This window comes from Heterocephalus glaber, unplaced genomic scaffold (assembly GCF_053883595.1).
Source record: "Heterocephalus glaber isolate CG9 unplaced genomic scaffold, H.glaber_assembly_v1.0 deba00001673, whole genome shotgun sequence".
In the NCBI taxonomy this organism is placed as follows: domain Eukaryota; kingdom Metazoa; phylum Chordata; class Mammalia; order Rodentia; family Bathyergidae; genus Heterocephalus; species Heterocephalus glaber.
The window spans coordinates 13,505,359-13,519,937 of NW_028258410.1; the positions used below are offsets into that span (position 1 = coordinate 13,505,359).

The window sequence follows — 14,579 nt, forward strand, 5'->3', positions numbered from 1 at the left end:
ACCTTCTCAAGACCAGGGGTGAGCAAATCTCAAGTCAGAGGACAGCATTTGTCACAGACCTATGGCTCATCTTAAATTCACTTGGCCACTGGGGTGGGCGTCTGTGTTTGCTAATTGCAAGAATCTACATTCAAAGGAATAGCAGACTTCTCTCTATGACAGCATGGCTGTAGCTGGGAGCTGGTCACCTAAATTTACTTCTCATTTGGACTAGGAGATGGGCGTCCATGTTCTTGAGGCCTGCATTTCAGGAAGGCTCTCAGACCCCTAAGAAAAAACGTTCCTGGTTGAGAAAATCGACAAGTCGCTTATTTAGCTTTTAAAAAGATTCACATGTATCTCAAAGGGCCAGAGGAGGAATTTACAATCACAGGTTTCCTAAAGGAAACGTTGCTGTAGGAAAAAGAGAGGGGTTCTTTCCCTTCTTTGAACCAGGGAAAATTAACTTTTATGGGTGTATGATGTGTATTTACCTTTAGAGAGATCTGCACTAAACGAATAAATACACACTGGAATGTCAGATGGCAGCAAATGCCACGAGGGAGCAGAGCAAGGGGCCAGGGAGTGGCAGGCAGTGCTCCGTTAGCTGGGGTCCCAGGGTCTCCCTAGAAAGGTCCTGTAGAGCCTGGAGCAAGGTTGCTGGGAAGGCCGGCCTGGCAGGGCCAAGTCTCTGCTTCCCCAGGTCCTCCGGGACGTGTTCCGCGTGTTCAGTCAGGTCTGGTTGTTGTTCTCTCTTGCTTTGACCCCCCCCCCCCCGTGATTATAGCAGCTCTTCCTTTATCTGGTTTTACACAGTCCTGTCAAGGACATCCCCCTGCGCTGGTGGTGAATACGCAGCGCAGCGGCGTCCTCTTTCCTTCCAAGGTTGCGCTGCACCGGTCCCCAGGCGGACAGGGCTCTGCCGAGCTGCTGCCCTCTGGCCGACTCCGCCGAGGAGGGGGCGCCAGCTGGAGCTGAGGTTGGCGCGTGGGAAGCGGGTGGCCGCTCAGAAGAGGCCACGTGGCCGAGGCCCAGGGCTGGGGGCAGCAGACAGGCGTGGGGCGAAAGCTGCCAGGGCCGAGCGCTGCATGTCAGGGCTCAGAAGAGGACACCCCAGAGACTGGCGCTTTGACGTGAGGCCTTAGGAGCGGCCTCGCGTTCGAGGTCTCTCTGAGCTTTGCTTGCTTCCAGCTCAGGGGGAGACAGGAGTACGGGGTCGGCTTGCTGACATTTCACCGAGGGAGAAGAGAAACTGCCGGGAAGGAAGCCTGGCAGTGGCACCTCGGCTCCGAGGCCCAGAGCAGCTCGCTTCCGGCCGCCATTCTCCTGGGCCCGTTCATCACCCCAATCACGGCGCCCCCCTCCCTGCGAAGGGGTTGTTCAGACCTCAGCCCTCACCTCTCCGAGTCGCGTGCTCCCCGCCCCGCCAACCTGCCCGGTGTCAGTTTATTACTCAGACCAAGATGATCAGGTCTTCAGGGGGACAAGAGAAAATTGAAAGCTGCCCTTGGTCACCGCAGATTTAACCTGAATTTTTTCTTCATCGGTGCACGGGTGTAATGCGGCTGTCTGTGGGAAGGCGTGGGATTTACGAACGCTTCGCAGGCCGGGCGGTAAGTGCACCATCTCAGTACCTGCTGTCCTACCACTGCGCCCTGGGCCTTGCCCCCCGGTTCTGGACGCCGGCTTCCGAGGCGGAGCTCCGCTGGACCCCGCCTTCGGATGGGGTCGCTCCGGGGCAGCTTGCGATCCCCGGAGCCGTGGAGTACGCGTCCTGCCCGCAGGTGGCGCTGCAGGTCCTCCCAAGCCTCAACCGCAGCCGAGACGTCGGGGTTGGAGAGCGTTAGGTGCACTTTGCAAACCCAGCTACTTGGGCCAGGGCCGCTGAGTCCCTGCGCCGCTCTGCAAACCGCATTTGCATGAGTCACCAATTGTCTCTCGTAGGAAGCGGGCCGTAAATTCATCAACTTGTTTTTAAAAAAATTTTCTCTAAAGATTTTCCATGCGTTCAAAATAGATCCATGCATATGCATGAAGCAATTATCACTATCTTCAAGGAGAAGCATGAGATGTAGCAGGTACGGTTTTACAGACCAGGAGTGGCAGTGTGGAACCTTAGCTTCCGGCTTCTCTTCTAACCCCCCCTTAGCGAGTAATCCTCCACTCCTGCGCGTGCTTCGTGAGCTGTTGACCCGGGGAGGGGACAGGGCCTGTGGAAAGGAGATGTTTTCTGAGAAGGCAGAAGAGGTCTCAGTGGACTGCGCAGGAGCCGCGTTCGCGCTGGCCTGGGTCTCCGGACCGCAGGGCGACCTTCCCGGGCCTCGAGGCTGGGCGGGGGTGTAAAGGACCGAAGCCTTAGGGCCCAGCCTTGCGCAGGAGGGGCGAGCCAGGCTGCTCGGGGCACTACCGCACTGCTGCCTCCAGCGCACGAGAGCCCGAGGGGCCCCCTGCAGACTGGCTGTGCAGTGCGTGGTAAGAGCAGCCGCACCCCCAGCCCCATTCAGAGGCGGAGCCTGCGCCTCTGCCCTCGAGTCGAGGCGGGCCTCTGACTGGCTTTGGCCAATAGAATGAAGGAGACGTGAGGGTGTGGCTGGGAGTCCAGCCCTCGAGGGCCTTCCTGGCGTCCGGTTTTGTTTTTAGGAACTGTGACTGCAGGGTACACAAGCCAGGTTAGCCTGCCGGAGGATGAGACGCTGTGGAGTAGACTGAGTCATCCCAGCTCAGTACTGCGATGACTTCACACCAGCACCTTCCCCGCCTTCCCTCACCTCCCTGGGATTTGGGAGCTGAGTGCAAATGCCCGGGGGAGATCCACTGACGGGAGCCTAACCCTGAAATCACGAGGTAGCCAATGATAGTTATACAGAAGATGCTAACTGATCCCAGCTGGACACCTACATTCAGGGAATATGAAAGCTTCCGAGTTTTAACTGTTGGCATTGAATTAAAAAAACAAAACCTACGGGGCAAACCAAATGTTTTTGAGCTCTCCGTGAGCCCGTAGGATCACCACCTTGCCCAGCATGCTGGGATGCCCGTGGGGATGCCTGGTTGGCTGCTTGCAGCAATCTCAGCAGACGCAAGTCGCAAGTCGTAGTGAACTCATAAACACTAATTGAGTGTCAATATAGGAAGTTTTTCTCTGACTTTTTTTTCGTTAAGTTTATTGGTACATTTTAGGTCTACAATACAGTTACATTCATCACTGGGATCCTGTAGCTGTACATGACGTGTCTTGATTCTGATTTTTTCCCCATTCCCTGCCCTCCCTTCATCCCCTCCACCCTTCCCTGTTTCCATTTTTTCCTTTTCTCATATTTTTTCTTTTCCCTTCTTTTCTTTCCTTTCCTTTTTCCCCCTCTCCGCTTTTCTTCCTTGCCTTTCCTTCCCACTTCCCCCACTCCTTTAGACCCTTTCTTTTTATTTCACATTATGAATGATACCATTTGAACCTTATTTACACTCTCAGTTTCTCACACCAGGGAAACTATTTGGTATTTACACATGTGTGTCCTATTTATTTCACTTAAGAGTATGGCCTCAATGTGCATCCATTTAGCTATAAATGACTCTAGTTTCTCATTCTTTATGGCTGACTAGTACTCCATTTTATAAAAAAACCCCACATCATCTTTATCCAGTCTCCAGTTGATGGGCACTTGGGCTGTTTCCAAGCTTTAGCTATTACAAACTGTGCTGCTATAAACATGGGTACACATATATCGCTGTGGTATGATTCTTTTAATTTGGGGGGAAGATACCCAACAGAGGAATAGCTGGGTCAAATGGGACCTCTAGTCCTAGTTCTTTGAGGTATCTCCATACTGATTTCCACAGTGGTTGTACCAGTCTGCACTCCCACCAACAGTGGAGAAGGGTTCCTTTCTCCCCACACCCCTGCCAGCATTTGTTATTGGTTGAGTTCTAGATAGCAGCCATTCTTTCTGGGGTGAGGCAGAATCTCAGTGTTGTTTTCATCTGCATCTCTCGAATGACCAGTGATGTTGAACATTTTTTCATGTGTTTATTTGCTGCTTTTACTTCTTTGTCTGAGAAATGTCTGTTCATTTCAGATGCCCATTTTTGAATTGGGTCTTTATATTTGCGGGATCTGCTTTTTCTGAGTTCTTTATATATTCTAGATAGTAGACTTTTGTCTGAGAAAGAGCTGTTAAAATTTTTTCCCACATTGTAGGTTGTCTCTTCATACTGTTGGTGGCTTCTCTTGCAGTGCAGAAGCTTTTGATGGGTTGGGGGGGGCGAGTCTTTTGGGACTTTTCTCTTGGAATATGGAGATTCAGCTTGGTACCTCTGCCTTTCTTTGTTGGGGACAGACTCTGGACACATGCAGAATCTTTATGCTTCATTATCACCAAGTCCTGATCTCGTTCCCCCTGCTGTGCACTGGGCACCGGTGAGGCTGGAGTCTACATATGGAGCTGCTTTAATAACTTCATCGGGAGAGTGATCAGTGGGTATTGATGAGGGCCTTAAGTGATTATTCTGATCTGAGTTCCTGTGAAGTTCGAAAAGAGGCAGCAAAAGGAGCTAAGCTCTTCACTCCAGTTTCCTAAAGGTCTCCACATTGTTTCCCCTGCATTGTCTGTGAGACTTTTAAAAAGCTCTTAAGTATAGGTTGGTCCTAAATATCTGCCAGAAGGGAGCATTCAATTCCATCAGAATTGCAAAACTACAAAAGAAAATGAAAAGCCGGAGGAAGGTTGGAGTGGCTACTTATTCTTCCGGTGAGGTTCTTCTCTGAGCGGGTTATTCACTGGAGGGTTTTACAGGAGACAGAGAAAGGATTGTGATTGCACACATCCCACACAATGGTCCCGGCTTGCTGCTCTCTGACTTCAGACTTGAACAAGGCCTGGCTTGTCGGGCTCATAAATGCTTTCAATGCCATTCCCGTTTCATGAGCTGTGATTGCTGGAGCTGATGGATCAAAGGAATGGGGGCCCCCATCTTTAGAACATCTTCAGTCCCAGCTCAGGCTGGGGACTGCCTGTGTCAGGATTATCTGGACAAGGCAGGGGAAGGAAGAGCTCCTTCTAAAAGCAGGTTCCATCCCCAGCACTCTGCGATGCTGCTGGGGTAAGAGGATTCTATATGTGAGCCCAGCCTGGGCTGCTAGCAACTTAGAGAAACCCTGTCTCTTAAAAAAAAAAAATGAATAAATAGGGTTGGGGATGTAGCTCAGTGCAAAGGTTCTGGGTTCAATCCCTAGTGCTGCAGAAAGGACAAAGCAAAACAAAACAAATAAAAAACCCACATTCCAGGGTCAAGACTAAAGTCAGAGATTTGGAATCCCTGGGGCTGAGCCCTGGGCGGAAGCTCTTTACCAAGCTCTTTTGTGCTTTTACATGGGGTGGGGAAGCAGGCAGTGTGGCCCAGGGGTGAGCTCTGGGAAGCTTTCTCTTCTGTTAAAGTCTGAACCTAAAGCTTGCAGTGAGGTGCTGACTGATGGCCCAGCATCTACAGAGAGTTGGCTTTGACTTTTGCCATTAGGATCAGGAGAGAATTTTGCACGTAGCTAAAATTGTGTCTTAGTGTAGGCGAAACGGATCATCTCTGGCTGAGAGATGCATCTTTGTACCCGATTTAGGACTCTGATATTTGGAATTAGCCGTGTGCTGTGAAATACAGCTGACTGCATTAAAGCATAACTGTTTTCAATTGCTGTGGAGCAAATCACCCCACTACTCAGTGACTTAAAGTGATAATGAAAATTTATAGTTGTTTACAGTTTCTGGGGGTCAGAAATCTGGAAGGAATTTAATGTGGGGGGATCTGGTTCAAGAATTCTCGTGAGGTTACCGTCAACACACAGGGTAGGGCTAGAGTCACCTGGAGCTTTGGTTGGAGCTGGGAGATCCACCTGCCTGGCAGCTTCGCATGATAGACTGGCTGTGTGGATGGCTGGTGGGGGCTTGGGTTTCTCTCCTCGTGAGCATCCCCATAGTGCAGCTTGAATGTCCTCACCCATGATGCCACCTGTCCCCAGAGCCAAGAGAACACAGTAGATGTCGTGGTTCTCTTTGTAACCTAGCTTTAGAGGTCCCGTAGTATTATGCCTGAAATAGCCTGTGGGTGGAATCACCCTCACGACCAGTGGGTGGGGGCGGCACAGAGTTTCGAGTGCCAGGAGGCCAGCACTATGGGGCACCACCTTGCAGGCTGGCTACCAATGAGCAATAGTCACCTTGTCAAAAGATAGTGAAAACTGATCGCGACTGGGAGTTTATGATGTGTTAAAAGCTGTCTTGTCCTTCTTTCACAAGTCTTGTAATAGTATAAATGCCATTTATCAGTTTTAAACATTTGAAATTCGATTTGCAGACCAAGCATGGAAGACAGCATATGAGTTCAGAGGGAATTGTAAGAACTGTTTAGAACCATAAAAAGCTAAGGTTTTGGGGACAGAAGTTGTGAAGTGGATGGGAGGGAGGAGAAGCAGTGTGAAAGGAACGGGAGCTAATGGGCAGCTTATCCAGTCGGAATGTCAAGAGAGGGCTTGAAAAGTTAGTGGAAGGAGAAATAGAGGGTGGAACTCATCAAAGTCCTAAAGTGACCACAGAGGGACTGAAAATACAGCCACAAACACCAGAGATTGAGATAGAGAAGGGAAGCTAGGAGTTCACTCCCCTGGTAGGGAGGTCATGTTGTGTACTGTCTAATTTGGGAATAATGAACGCTACTGAGCCATGGGGGTGAACATTGGGGTTTGTCAGTAGTTAATTGGTGCTATGTGTGGACATAGAGCAAGTCTACCAAGAGGGAGACCTGGAGACTGGACTGGACACTCAGGCTTGCTTCTGATCACCTGCCTGCCGGCTCTTCCCAGGAGTGTCTGCTTCAGGGGTCCTGGTGATGCTTGAGAATTTTTCTTTCTCACAAGCCCCTGGGTGGCACTGATGCTGTGGCTCAGGCTGCAGAGCGAGTGGAGGGACAGCAGATGAGGCTGCTGCCCCCCAGGCTCCGATGGCTGTCCAGTGGCTCATCCTTTCTCACAGCTTCTCTACAGATGGGCTGAATTTAGATCCCTAAGCCCCAAGGTAGCAGAAGCTTAGGAAGGTGCTGGCCCGATTCTAGCAGTTGATAGTAGGGGACAGTGGAACCCAGAGCTGACACTGGGGTTCACCCAGAGCTCTGTGGCAAAGAGGGTCACCTTACTTCCTGTCCAGGCCTCTGCCCGCTCTTCCCATCCAGCCCAGGGCTGCCATGGTGTGGCTTTCTCTGTGAGTGCCTTTGAGCTATGCCCCACCTGACCTGGTCCCAGGTACGCAGGAAGTGGTTCCTTGGGATTCAAACTCCAGGCTCTGGAGGGGAGGGGGCACTGAGTGACTGTTGGACAGAGAGACAAATAAGGCAACATCCACCACCCTCCCCAGAGTCCCCACAACCCTAATCCCTGCTCTTGAACTCTCAGACTGACAGAGAAAATAATGAGAATAGCACAGAGATTCGGTTTTTAAAAATTTAAAAGAAAAATGGGTGCTGACAATAGAACTAATATCTTTTCTTTCCTTTCTTTTTAAGAACACTTAATTATTATACGGAAGCATGAATACTTTAAAATTAAGTGACTAATTTTCTCTTTCTGTTTTATTTCAAAGTGATGGCTTCATAGAAGTCTCCATGGTACCCAGGGAAATAATAGAGATGAACCCAAATACCATCAAATATATAGCAACATCTAATCTCTGTGCAAAACATTTAGAATACATATTGAAAACTGGCCTCTATCATTCATGCATGCATTCATTCATCCAACAGGTATGGATTGGGTGTCTACTGCATTCCAGGGACTGTCCTTGGTGCTGGAAATATTGGTAGGAAGAAGAAGGAAAAGCTGCCCTGATGCAACTGACATGGGCTGAGGAGATAGACCCTAAAAAAGGAAATACTGAAATATATAGGATGGCAGAACAGGAAATACATCTTGGACAAAAAAGGAAGCAGGCACTTTGGAACATGTTTTAGTAGTTTATCAAAAGTTTACCATCAATTTATTGTGTGATTCAGAAATTCCACACTTAGGCAGATGCCCATGAGAATTGAAAAAATACATTCGAAAAACAACTTCTACATCCATGCTCCTGGTAGCATTCTCCGTAATACCGAAAGGTGGCAACAACTTAAATGTCCATGTGTCCATGAAGGGATAAGAAAACGGGCTATGTCCGTACAATATCCAGCCAAGAAAGGTAGGCAAACAGTGACACATGTTACAGCGTGGCTGGACTTGACAATTTCGTGGCGAGTGAAAAGGGCCAGCCATAGAAGGTCAAACATTGACAATTTCATTTATAAGAAGGGTCCAGAAGAGGTGACTTCCACAGGGACAGTAGGTCAGTGCTTGCCAGGATCTGGGGACCGGGAAAGATGGGGAGTGACCGTTAATGAATGTGAGGTTTCTGTCTGGGGTGATGAAAATGTTGTAGAACGGATGATTGCACACCTGGTGAATAGTCTGAAAACCAATAAAGTGGGTGAAGTTTACAGTATGTGAGTTACACTCAATTCTGAAAAATAAGTGTCCTTTCTTGCCTTTTTTCCTTGAACCCGTGCCAGTGTGTCCTTTTCCTGAATTGCCGAGCTTCCTATTCGGGTGAAGCGAGGTCCCCCAGCAGCTGGGGTTGGGGTGGGCACACCCACAATTGTTTCAGTTGCCTCCTTGACCTCTGAGCACACTCTGCAAGAACAGCCTTTGTGCCCATGGTGAGAAGGTCTAAGCCACTTAGGGGAGAGGTGCCTTACAGAAAAGAGCCATCCCTCTTCATTCCCTCTGCCCTAAATGATGGACACCAGGGCTCCTGCTTTGCACATCTTCCTCTGCAGACTCACAGAGGGAGAGATCAAGTTGGCACGCACCCCACTATAATGCTGAGCAATTAGGGGCAGGAAGGTGATGCAAACCTCAAAGTGAGGACATCGCCAAACTGAAACCTCAAATAACGGGAGAGTCTGAAGTAGGAGGCTGTGTGCCATAGGAAAAGAGAGTCCTCGCCAGGACCTTGAAAACCTAGGGACCTTGAACACTTAGGTTCAAGTTCCAGCTGTCCTGTGTAATTTCACTTATTTCTGAGCCTCAGTTTCCTCCTTGGGAAAAATGCTTACTTATTCAGAGGACGCAAGTGTATTAGAGAGAATGAATAAAGCTCGCCCCCCCCAAATCTGGGGCTCAATTAACAGTGGTCAGGCTCACTATAAAATATAAAGTCACAGTGACATGTGAATCTGATCTGTTCAACCTTGGAATGTAGAAGGAAGTACAGCTAGAAATGGAAGGCACTGAGATCCACCCTCTTTGTTTCGTGAAGAACTTTCCAATGAAAGGGAACTCCTTAACCTGGGAGGCTGGGAGGCCTGGGGAACTTGGTGCAGGGTAAATAGGATTTCTGTAGAAAATCATCAAAACTCTCTTAACATTTAAATGGTACAAAGCAGTGCATTTTGTTTCCCAGGCAACCAACAAGTTAGAGTCTACTCCTAGGTTTCAAAAATGTAAATGTTCTTCGGGGAAGGCTTGGACTGGATGCACAGAAATTTTAGTGTATGTGCTGCCGAGCAAGCATTGGATGCACAGAAATATCACATTTCTGAACTCCAAAACCAAACTATGCACTTTTCAAGGGAAACCAAGCAGAGAGATTCAGAAACTCTGGATTCTATAGCCACTGTTCCAGCACCATTGCTGAGTGGCCACTTCACGCTGTACCTTGCTCTACGCTGGGCACAAGGCCACTGGGAGGACTTGGCAGCTAGTCAGAGACCCTGAGTTCGATGTCAGATGTCACCACACCCAATTTCTAGTTTAAAACCTGCTCCCAGGCCTGCAGCAGAGCGTTGAGCGCTCTCCAGTGGTTGCACCTGCATTTCTGGAGGCTGCACGTGCTGGTGCTGGGAGGTTCAGCTTTGCCTACCTGGCTCTCCATGCCTGTGTTCACTTGGGTGCCCCCTGAGATGCTCACCAGCTTCTGCTCTGGTCCCAAGCTCCTGGCAGCATGCAGGTCCCTGTCGAGTTGTCCTGCATGTCTGGCTGCCAGGCTCTTTTAAGTTTCTTGTAACTTCAGTGCCACCCTGGAAGGTCTGAGATCAATGTGGCATTTATAGTCTCCCTGGGGACACCACACTTGCAGTACTGCACATTGTCCATGGTCTCTAATGGCCCCAAAAGTCCATCCCTACTTCTTGACACTCTGAGACTCTGTCCAGATCTGAGGGCGGGATCACCAGTCCCTGACAGCTGTGAGGACACTGGTGTTAGATACCTGTCCACATTTCACACACACACTTGCTTAAGTAAAAGCTACACATCAGGCTAACAGTGCACATAACACATCTCTGAGACTTCTGCTTTGACAGTACCCTTCCCTAACAACCTCGAAGGTGAGGTTTGAATTGAGCATTCTTGCACTACTCAGCTTCACCCAGACCGAGGCAGCTGCAGGCGAGCTGGGGGCCACCACATCCCCCTTCCTGCTTCCAGCTCTGTTCCATGCTCTGAACATGATTGTACACGCACGTGTGCAAACTTTGATGGACAAGGACATCTAGGCCTCACCCAGATCCTGCAACAGCCAACCTGTGGTCATTCTCTACATCTGTATCAGAGACAGGAGTGAGACCTCCGCCATCTTTGGAAGTGGGTGTGGGCCATTTGGCAGGGAATTCTGGGCCCTGGGCTCTGGAGGGGTCTAGAAGAGGGCCCAGGGCTCCAGGGGAATAATGTCCTCTTGCTGACATGGGCCCCAGTAGTGGAGAGGGTTTGTGGGGAGGTAAGGAGGGTGAAGCCAGGAGGGTTTCTGAGGCATTCAGTGGAAAGCAAGGGCTCTTCTTACTCAAAGCTTGCCCAAATGGAGGCCACTTAGCTACCAGTCTGAATTTTGGGGGGCACAATTGGGGGTTAGATGCTACTGGTACTTAGTGGATGGAGGACAAGGACACTGCTAAACATTCTGTAATGAACAAGACATTATCCACAGCGGAAAATTATCCAGCCCCAAATGTCAGTAGCGCAATAGTTCCAAAGTTGAGAAACCTTGTCTTAGGCAAGTTATAGAGCTGAATGTACCTTACTGCAAATACCTTCGTGCTCTATAATTTCTACACCCGCAGCTATGCAAACCGCTGAATACTACCATCACAGCACTTGCATATTGGAAATGAAGTAGCCAAACAGGTGATACAAAGGACAGTCTCAACTCCCTGCCACTCACCTCCCTGGGTCATTTTATCTCAGGGCAGATTTGTGGGTGGAGTTTGAGCTGTGTTAAGGGAAACAACTGGGGATGCGCTCCAGGGACACCTGTGGGAAACTTGTAGCATTCAGAGGCAGAGGAAGGAACAGAGCAATTGTCCTGAGGAGCAGGGGGCCGGCAGAAGCTGTGTCTGTTAGGGGTGCAGCCACTGCTAGGTCAGAGACCAGGGACGTGGGGAGAGGAGTTATGGAAAGAACGGTCATGGCTACTGCTGGGCTTCTAACCACGCACCTGACGATGCAGCTGTGCTTAGGGTCAGGGCCTTTGGAGAGGCGATCAGGCAGGTGGAGTGGCTGGAAACTAGTCCGCCTGGGGTCCTTGTAAGAAGAGACACCATGGAGGTGACAGGACAGCCATGTGCAAGCCAGGGAGGGAGGAAACCAGCCCTGCCAACCCAGTGACATCCAACTGAAGAATAACTCGGTGTCGAAGCCATCAGTGCTTGATGCTTTGAGATAGCGGCTCACCAGGGCTGGTTTGGGGTGCATGGCCATTCCCGCCTCCTGGCCTGAGTCTCCTGCTGGTGCTGGCCTCAGGTCACAGGGACTGTCACTCGGAAGTCCAAGGAGCAGCCTTGCCCTAAGAAAAAACCGAGCTCCCCACAGCAGGGAGGGCCCCACGAAAGGATGTTTTGGGGCGGCTTCTGGCGTAAGCAGAGCTGGTGCCCATTTCTAGAGCCTCTGTTTCTCTGATAAGGGCCCTTTCCCCCTGTCCCTGTCCCTCTCCCTTTCTTACGCTCTGCCTCTCCCCTCCCCCTTCCTTCCTCCTCTTCCTCTTCCTCCTACACCATGGACTGAACCCCAGGCTTTTGCACTGGACTATACCTTTAGCCCTTTTTATTTTTTATTTTAAGACAGGGTCTCAGGGCAGGTTTGAACTTTCAGTTCTCCTGCCTCAGCTTCCCAGAGTGCTGGAATTACAGGTATGAGCCCCCATGCCTGGCTTTCATTTCTTCTTTTTATTCAGCTTCTCTCTAACATTTTGCCAGAAGAAAATATCAGCCGCATTAGAAATATTTTAAAAATTACTCTGTAGGGCACTTTGACCCACGGCAGGGTTCCTTTTCTATGAGTAATAGGTCACAGTCGTGGGAGAGGCTGCACATGCCTCACCTGGACTGTCCTTTTGCAGTCTGCACAGAACATTCCTTTGCCTTTGAGCTTTCCTCTGATATTCTGCCCAGGGCCAGAGAGAGCAGCCCACCACGAGGGCCTGGCATTTCCAGCTCAGCATCCTGGTTCCTCTGCCAGTGGGGCAGGAAGGGCTGGAGTCAGATGCAGTGCCCCACTCAGTTCCCTTGCTGAGCCTGTGCTGTGGGTGGGAGTCCGTGAGGAAGGAGGATGCGCTCTGCTAGACAAACGCATTCAAAAAGAGAATTGAGGGAAGACACTCTTTTGGGGGAAATGAGATCCGACGGGTAAAGAGGTGTCATGGAACCACTTAGAAAAATCTCTGCATGGCTTGATCCTCTCTCTCTGTAATGAAAACCTTGATCTCAGTGTTTGCTTAATTTAGAGAACTTGTGATGGAAGAAGGAGCATCCTTTCCCTGCCCTCATGTTGTGGTCTGTGGTGTGATTTTTCACTTTGGCTCCAGAAGCTTTTGTTTAGGCACTAGAAACCCTGATTGGGCTAATAGGACTTTTGGCATCTGGGAGCGATTCCTCATTTCAGATCGAATCCAGGTGTCACGAAGCCATCTGCAGAGAACCTTTCAGGAACCCACATGAGCTGAGTGCCAAGATGGCCCGCCAGCCCCAGGGAGGTCTCCAACCAGAATTGCTCTGTAGCGACCTGCAGAGTCCTCCCGATTCCTTTCCCTTATTTCTCCTGAAACAGAATTTGTCCACTTTGTGCACAACAGGAAGGCAAGCAGAGCCTTGGGTAGCTTATTTCTTTGTCGCAGTTAAATCTCACCAAGGGCCTAAGACCACGTGGCCAGAAGGATTAAGCTCTGCTGCATCTAATTTCATGGTTCTCCTAGTGTGGGGGCAAGGCTGGGGGAGAAGGTGATCTTTGTCCCTACAGTGAGCTTTTTGTTTTGTTCTGTTTTTGGTGCTGAGGCTAGAACCCAGGGCCTCACACATGGTAGGTAAGCACTCTGCCACTGAGCCACACCCCAGCCCCAAATGGGCCTTTTGGAAAGGTCTGGAGATATTTGTGGTTGCTCCAACTGGGCAGTGGGGTGTGGAGAGGTTGTACTGGCTTCGGGAGAGCAGTGGCCAGGGGTGCTGGAATGCCCAGCACCTCTCCACATAGAGAATGATCTGGCCCTCAATGTTAACAGTGTCAGTCAAACAACCCTAACATAACTGCAAACCTGTCTGGCAAACACGCTTCTGTGGGCTAGAATTCCACTCACAGTGAGACCCTTGCTATGTACATACCTGTGATGCCCTAATCTGATTTTTTTTTTGATACCGGGGATCGAACTCGTGTCCTTGCACTTGCGCAGCAAGTGGCAAAACCACTGAGCTAAATCCCTGGCTCTGATGCCCTAATCTTATTATATTAATTTTTAAAATAGTTTCAACAAATATTCAAGCGCCCAGCATGAACTGGGAGCTGTTCTTTGTGCTGAAAACAGCAGTGAGCCAGGGCTCTGTGCGCACAGGGCCTGCAGACTGCAGGAGAGGCCTGGGGTCTAGTGGGGGCTTGCTCTCAGCCTGCTGCTTTATAACTCGCCTCAGATTCTTTGTAGCCCCATTTCTCTGGCCCTGATTTACCCGAGCTGAGTTGGGCAGGGACTGGATGCAGAGAGGACTTGGAGTGTCATGATTTTTCAGAAGCTTCATAAAGACATCAGATACTAGTGGGAGCAACAAGGTGCCAAGTTTGGTTGCACTCTGAGAAGCTATGTGCCCTCTGAATCTCTTGGACTCTCACTTTATTTGTAAAATGAGGCTAAAGCAATATTCCTAGCTGGATAAGGGCACCCCAAGATACAGGTGGAGCATGTTTGGGATTCAGGATTCGAGACTCTGTAGCTCCTCACCTTGCTGGTCTCAGGCTGGAAGCAGTGGTCCATCCAGGTTCATTTGTTGAGCGCCTCCCCAGCCTGGCCCCCTGCTAGGAGCTGGGGAAGCAGCAACTGAATATCTAGACATGACCCTGGTCTCACGATAGAGACACAGGGTGAGCACATAAGTGAGCAAATACACAACATGTGTGCAAATCTTCAAGTCCTAGGATGGGCAGAAGCAGGTGCAGGAACAGTGTATGCGATGGAAAGACCCAGTGTGCCTTTAGCATTTACTAAGGTCTTCTTGAAAACTTTTCAAGTGAAAACAGAGAAGATCTTTCAGCTGGACTTGACGAGTGAGTCAGCCAAGGC

General features: G+C 49.9%; 1 long non-coding RNA gene across 2 annotated transcripts in view; it reads left to right on the forward strand.

Moving 5' to 3' along the window:
- Positions 1-899: 899 nt before the first annotated feature.
- The window catches only part of LOC110344559 (uncharacterized), a 146,897-nt gene continuing 133,217 nt past the window's right edge, over positions 900-14,579 (forward strand). For both annotated transcript variants that reach the window (XR_015445985.1, XR_002387200.2), the window contains exon 1: positions 900-1,592. This is a non-coding gene — a long non-coding RNA (uncharacterized LOC110344559). The remainder of the gene's footprint in view (positions 1,593-14,579) is intronic.